The sequence below is a fragment of the Lolium rigidum genome, chromosome 7, assembly GCF_022539505.1.
Source record: "Lolium rigidum isolate FL_2022 chromosome 7, APGP_CSIRO_Lrig_0.1, whole genome shotgun sequence".
Lineage (NCBI taxonomy): Eukaryota > Viridiplantae > Streptophyta > Magnoliopsida > Poales > Poaceae > Lolium > Lolium rigidum.
The window spans coordinates 33200372-33207756 of record NC_061514.1 but is presented as its reverse complement, the minus strand read 5'-3'; the positions used below and the strand labels follow the sequence as shown (position 1 = coordinate 33207756).

Genomic DNA, 7385 nt, shown 5'->3' with positions numbered 1-7385 from the left:
ATTACATGACCAATCTCATCCAATCCCTACCATCCCCTTCGGCCTACAGCTGGGGAATTACTCACACATGGATGGGGGAAACATGGCTGGTCGATGGAGAGGCGTCGGTGGTGATGATGGCGATGATCTCCTCCAATTCCCCGTCCCGGCGGAGTGCCAGAACGGAGTTTCTGGTCCCGAGACGGAGTTTCGCGATGGCGGTGGTGTTCTGGATGGCTTCTGGCAATTTCGTCTAACCACAGTGCGTTTTTAGGTCGAAGCCCTTAAGTAGTCAAGAGGGGGGCACCTGGGGCTTCCCGAGGCGCCGCCACCATAGGCCGGCGCGGCCCAGGGGCCTGCCGCGCCGCCTGGTGGGGTGGCCGCCTCGTGGCCCCCCCTCCTTCTGGTCTTCTGGCTCCGTTATTCTTCTGTGAAAATAGGCCCATTGGAATTAATCCCGGGGATTTTCCTGAAAGTTAAGTTTCTGCACAAAAACGAGACACCAGGGCAATTCTGCTGAAAACAGCGTTAGTCCGTGTTAGTTGTATCTAAAATACACAAATTAGAGGCAAAACAATAGCAAAAATGTTCGGGAAAGTAGATACGTTTTGGACGTATCAATTACTACATGGCAACTAAAATATTACACCTCATTCGTCACAATTTTTCTTGATGCTCTACAACCTCTTCTTGTCACCTTCACTAACTTTGAGAAGATCAAACAACATGTAATTAATCTTCTTATTCTCCTCCTTCAAATTTTCCCTTTCCTCATCCCATTTATTTACCTGAGCTTATCAACTCCATGTATGATGTTTTCACTTCCTTTCACATAGCCACTTTATTCTCTAGCTTATTCCTCCGCTTCTACATATCACCCAACTCACTCTCAGCTTGTACCTTCATAAATTCAAGGAGGGCAAACTTTTGCTCCTCACTATTTTCCTTCATCTTGTCCAAGTCCTCCTCAACCACATTTTTGTCAACTTCTTCCATGAATTTCTTCATATCATCTAGCATATTGGAGTACTTCTTTTTCACTATGTTGTTCTTCTTCTCACCTGGCCCCTTGACCAACTCTGTGATCTAATTGGTGCAGACTTTTGTTCTTGTTTTCCACAGTTATGAAGGAATTAACAGCGGAGGAGGTGAGGTGTGCTTTGGACAACATCAGGGACCTCAAAGCCCCGGGATTGGACGGCATGCCCTCCCTCTTATATAAGAATAATTGCGATATTGTGGGTCACAAGATCATGGAGGGGGTGTTGCAAGTGTTGAATGGTGGTGACATGCTATTGGTGTGGAATGATACTTCTATCATGCTAATTCCAAAGGTTACAAACCCAATGAGTATGGAGGACTTGAGGCAATGAGTATGAAGGACCTGAGGCTGATTAGTCTATGTAATGTGATTTACAAGTAAATATCCAAAGTGTTGGCCGATCATCTTAAGATGATATTACCAAATATTATAGCGCCAAATCCTTTGTCCCGGGAGGCTAATCACGGATAAAATCCTGCTGGCATATGAGTGCACACATTTTATGCTAAATAAGGGGACAAGAAAGAAAGGTTTTACAACAGTGAAGCTGAACATTAGTAAGGCATAAGAGAGAGTAGAGGGGCACTTTTTTGGAAGATATGATGAGGAGAATGGGTTTCCATGAGCAATGGATTTAAAGGATCAAGCCATGTGTGTCGACAGTGAATTATACGGTGAGCGTGAACAATGTATATTATGATGTTATCATGCCCAAAAGAGGACTAAGCCAAGGTGAACCCCTTTCTCCATGCTATGTGTGACTATGGTGAATTATAGGGTGAGAACCTCCATGATGCCAGGAGGTAATGTTTGTTGGACCATGTTCCTCCACGTGGAGGTATGTTGGTAGTGTAACATCAGCCCAAGAAGTCCAACCATTAATTGAAATTCGAATCCAACGACTAGGCTGCCTCCTTGAGATGTAAGAAGGAGAAAACCCTAGCCACATATGGTGACTGTTGAGATAAGAAAGAGTGAGCCTAGAACGTGGTTAATGTTGTGAGAGGGTGAGAGGACACCAGAACGTAGTGAGAAGAGAGAAAGAAGGAGATGTGATTCATGTCTAGATTTCTGAGATTTGATCGGTCCATCTTGCTTCAAGCTGGTGTTTGGAGCTAAAAAATGTTTGGATCGGTTCCAAACATGGTGAGCTTGTTCCTTATATTTAGTACATCGATGTGGTTAGATGGTTTGAGATTCGAACAATGGAGTATCAGTTTTGAGAGCGGTTTTGTCAGTTCACACAGCTGCAGTTTTAGCACATAGCAGTTTTGGTAGCATGGTTTGAGCAGACAAATAGTATCCAGTTGGGCTGATTTTTTGTAAGTACATTGGAATCACATATGCCTGCTTGTCTATCAAGTCTCGTGTAGTTTGAATCTATGGTTTTATAACAGTTTGTTGATTATCCAAGGGAATAAAAACTATGATATCTCAGCTTTGATGTAATATTAACCGTCGTGGTTATTATTGTTGCCGCTTGGTAACGAGCTCAAGTGCATTGTAATCTCTAGAGGTTCTACAGAAGTTTCTCATACTTGAAATAGGGTGGACTATTTTTTTCATATATGTGATTTTTTACTTCTCGTACCCTTGTGTTACTTGTGAGTATGCTCAGATCTGTTACATATCTATCGGTTGAAGCTATCCTGGAAGTTTAATGGGCGAGTCTGTGTATCGCCTCTTCCGACTGGAATATAATAAACCAGCGCGGCTGCACTTTTAAGCATTTTAGAGTATCTATACTTCTTATAAAGCAAAACCGCACTAATTACAATTAATGTTAGTCTATCTCTACATGCAAGCCCACATCATCTATTTCATTAGCCAATAAAATGTCCATGTCATTCTCACTAACATTCATTATTAATGTATCCTTGCATGCAAGCTATCTATGTCACCATTTTTTGATTAGAATGTCCACATGACTAATTTATAGCCATCAAATATATAAAAATATTGTGAATTAAATTTAACATCTCAACTATTTTTACCAATTGAATATTGCATAATTATACTATTTTATTTAGACAATATAATTTCTTAGAAGATTCCCACTGCAACGCGAGGAGTATCCTTCTAGTTAAAATAACGAGGCCAGCTAGCTTTAAAATGTAAAAACAGAAAGAAGAAACATCAATCCGGTCATGAAGTCAAGATCTTCATGAGCGTGGCAAAGACAATGCGGCAACGCTCCAGGAACCAGCTTGCGAATGCCATGGAAAGCGCAAGGGATATGACCCTGGGGATCTCCTCCGCCGCCGGCTCCACCCAGCCAGGTGAAATAGTACACCACCATTTGCGAACAAGCGGCAAAAATACAAATACAAATAGCAACGAAGAAACCACATGATTGAGCCATCCACCAGAGCGGCGGCGAGCAGGAGATGCCATGGGAAAAAAGTTGGCCAGCTCGGCCTCCTCCGGCATGACCTCATGGACCGCTGTCAGCGCACCGAAGTGCTTCGTCCACTCGGCCAGGAGCGGCACGGTGGCGGGGTCGAAGGTCTTGACATCTTGCATCGCATCAGTGGCGTGCACCCAGGCGAGGAGGCTGCCGAGCACGACGTCCACATATCCGGCCGTGTTGCCGCCGAAAAAGGGGTTCGAGCACTCGCTCAGAGCTGCCTCTAGGGTCTCCACCGCGCCGGCCACCTGCTTCTTCCCCTCTGCTCGCTCCCCGACCGTCTTGCCCCATGACGCCTCGTGCATCGCCTTGATGAGCTGAAACAGTTGCACGGACAGGAGGATCATAAACTTTCTCGCGGTTGTATCGGCCGCATACCAGCAATGATAGTAGCAATGAAATCTTTCATTATCAGGAGAAAGATTTCAATACCGTGTCATCGATAAAGTCCGCCAAGTAGCGACCCGCAGCACGCTCAGAGGGGTCGTCGGGGAGGAGGGAAGGGCCGACGCCGGCGAAGGCCTCGTCGACGTACTGTACCATGCTCAGTGACGTCCCGCGGACAGGCTCGCCGCCGTGGATCAGCACCGGCAGCGCGCTGTGGAGGAGCAGCGAGCTGCTGTCCTTATTGAGGTCTTGCTCCTCCACGTACTGGTAGCTCACGCCCTTGAGGCCGAGCGCGAGTCGCACGCGCAGGACGTGGGGGCTCGCCCACGGCCCCTGCAGCTTCAGGTCGGCTCCTCTCCCTCCGGCCATTCTTCCTGTTCGTCGGCGTCGATCAGCTCATACTTTGCAGTACGTGCAGTTAGCTTCGTGTGTTGGGTTGTTCTTGCTTGCCTTCTTGGTGTTTGGTTCACTGTCTGACTGGTTTGGGATGAAACGAGGGAGGTACTACATGTACTGGCTTTATCCGTGTTTAGAACTTTTTGACTCGGACAAGTATAAGCAAAGTTCGAATTCCACAAGAATTGATAGCCTCCCCAAGTGCTGCGAACGTTCCGGACGCCTCGGAGGAAGGAGATTTCGCGGGAGATACAACTAAGGCCTTGTTTGGTAGGAAGGTTTTTTAGTGTAAACCCGTGTAAAATACCAGCCCAGCCCGTTACTCGGAAAAACACCTCACAGCCCATTTGGCAGCCCGGTCTGTCGGCGTGTAAGCCCGCGAGTAAATCCAGATACTCGTCGGGTCGAATGGATTCTGAGACGCGAGGGGGTCTGCGCGTTTCTTACACTCGTGTGCGGCGGCGGAAGAGCGAGCTCCATCCCAGCCAAGACCACCGCTATGTGGTTAGTGTTACGTGGGTCAGACTGTACGCTATTAATTGATGATACACCCGGTGACAAACCTCTTCTACCAAACAGTGTGAGTTGGTGGTACGGGAGAGTATTTGGATGGGGGAGTGTATTGGGTGACACGGGTGTTTTCACCAAAAACAATGGGTATAATACACAGTTTTACACTAGAAAACATCCCTGCCAAACAAGGCCTAAGGAGAAATACTGCCAACTCTCTCCCTAAGTGGCTGCTTGATTTTTCTGGCTCTGAAAGCCACGAAAGTTGGCACTATCACTTTCTTGATTATCTGGAAGCTGCGCACTGATCCTAATCATGCGTAATCCATCCGACGACAGAGGTAACAATGAAGACAATTAGGTAGCTATTTTCGATTTCCATGACTGTTTCCTTGTAATTCCCTTGTCTCCTTTTGATGGCCAAAACCAGCCTTGGTTCGGTCGATGGCTCTTCCAAAGTACACATGCTTCTGCTGGTTCTGTTGGACACATTGGTGCCTGAAACTAGTCACTCCCTCTCTCTCCCAAATGCCTAAATCCACCTAACAAACTTAAAGGACGTTCCAAGAACATCTTGAGCTCTATACATCCAATATCTACAAGCTGGATATTACCCAAATGTTTAAGGACCACAAAAGAACATAACTAATATTACGTGAGTGGAATGAGCGGGTCTGGCGACCTCGCTGGCGACGCCGCGGGCGCCCCGACGCTCCCGTCGGCTGCTGCCCCCGCCGTCTCTGTTCCCACCACCACAAGCCCCCCAACCCCAACACCTCCCCAGCCCACCTCCACACCCACAAGCCGCCTCCCCTCCCTCTCAGGCGGCGGGCGGAAAGCTCCCTTTCGCGGCGGCGGCCGCGACGGCAAGGCGTTTGCAGCAGGCGCTCCAGGTCAGAGATTCCAGTCCCTCGTCCTCGACTCCTTCCTGTCCACCGTCTCATCCCCTCTACCATCCCTCCTCCTGCCACCTCCCAGTGCTCATGTCTGGATCACTCCGCCCTTCCGTTCGCCTTGCTTCTCACCGCGTTGCGTTGAGAATCTCCTCAACTTCTACCTCTGCTGCGCCCCGGAACGCCTCTCGGTGCTGCCTGCTGCTGAAAACGTCTTTGTTGTTAGGGTTGCGAGTCTGAATGTTGCGCGCTTCGTTGTAGCCTGTGGATCTTGGCAGATGAAAATCAAGCTTGTTTTTCACCTCTCCCTCGACGACGCCTGCTCGGCGGCGGCCGCGATTCAAACTCCTGAACCGCTGCCCGCATTAACTCGGCCTCCACCCACCCAAGCTACGAAACCTAGGAACCGTTGGCACAGCTGGAAAACTCCCCTGCCTCTTCAAGCCCTGGCATCCTGCCCATACCGTGCGTGATGGAGGCTTCTCCTGCTGTCACCTCGATTGTGCTTTCTTCTGTGCAGGCGTCTGTCGCGACTGAGGGAACTGCTCCGGGCAGTTATGACTCCTCCCCTCCCTCTGACGAGGAAAATCCACGCCTCGCTCGCGCTAGATCTCCTGCTTCTGGCGTTGGGCTCGAGGCGCTGACCGCTCCTCCCGCCTTCTCTCTCCATCCCGTCGCCACCAAACGGACGTACCTGGAGGCCCTCTTAACCCCTGCTCTGCAGCCCGCTCCCCGTTCTCCTCACACAACCCCGCCCAGGCTCTCCCTCTCCGGTTGCTTTCGGTGCCTATCGCCGGATCATCCTGTCCGCGAGTGTCGCGATCCCGTTCGCTGCCGGGAGTGCGGCTGCTCCGGCCACCGTGCGTGGAAGTGCACCATGCAGCGTAGCCGGCCCCGCTCCGCGCTGTCCTTGCCACAGGCCCGCGCCTCGCCGCGCCGCCCCACCTCGTGGCCAACCACCTTTGCTGCTCCACGCTCCCCACCACCCGCCGCCCGCCCCACCACGCCCTTCCCTGCGTCCCTCATCGCTCCCGCCGCCCGCCGCCGCGCTGGCCTTTCCCCTATTCCCATGCTCCCTCTGTCTCCGGAGCGTCGGGCGTCGTTCTTCGGAGGCGACCAGGGCGCCGGCCCCTCCTCGCGGGCTCCCAGGTCTCCGCCACCCCGTGACGTCCACCAGGTGGTTCCCGACGCCTCGCTCCCACACTCCTCGTCTTCTTCCGAGGGCATCACCGAGGAGTCTGGAGCTTCCGGGCGCCCCGCGATAACGGAGGTTTTCATGCCGCCGGGCGACATGCTGGCTGTGCGCCGCCTGGCCGTGGTCTACCTCGACCCTCCGGACGGCTTCTCCGCGCCCATGGGCGCTGTGGGGCTGGCCTTCTGCCAACACCTGCCTAGGCTCCAGATCGAGCTTGTCCCCTCTGGTATTGGTGCCATGTATGCCCGGTTTCGCTCCCCGGCGGAGCGCGACAGTGCTGTCGAGCACGGCTCCATCGTGCATGACGGCGTGTCCATCTCGCTGGCGCGCGAGGAAAACGCGGCCAGAGCATCGCCGGAGCAGTACATGTGCGCCTTCATCTGGGCTTCTCCCTTCCCGCCCGAGCACGTCAGTTTTGAGGGCGTGCGGGCCGCGTTTGCCAACTTTGGCAAGCTCCTGGAGGTCGATCTTCTCAATCTCTCCGGGGCCGACCTGTCCGCTGTTCGTGCGGTCGTGGCCCTGACGGACCCGAGCAAAGTCCCCCACGACCTCTGGCCCATGCAACCTGGCGTTCAC

At 51.6% G+C, this 7385-nt stretch overlaps 1 pseudogene; it reads right to left on the bottom strand.

Annotated features, from left to right (window-relative positions):
- Positions 1 to 3128: 3128 nt before the first annotated feature.
- On the bottom strand, positions 3129 to 4184 carry LOC124671155 (annotated as a pseudogene).
- Between the last annotated feature and the right edge of the window lie 3201 nt (positions 4185 to 7385).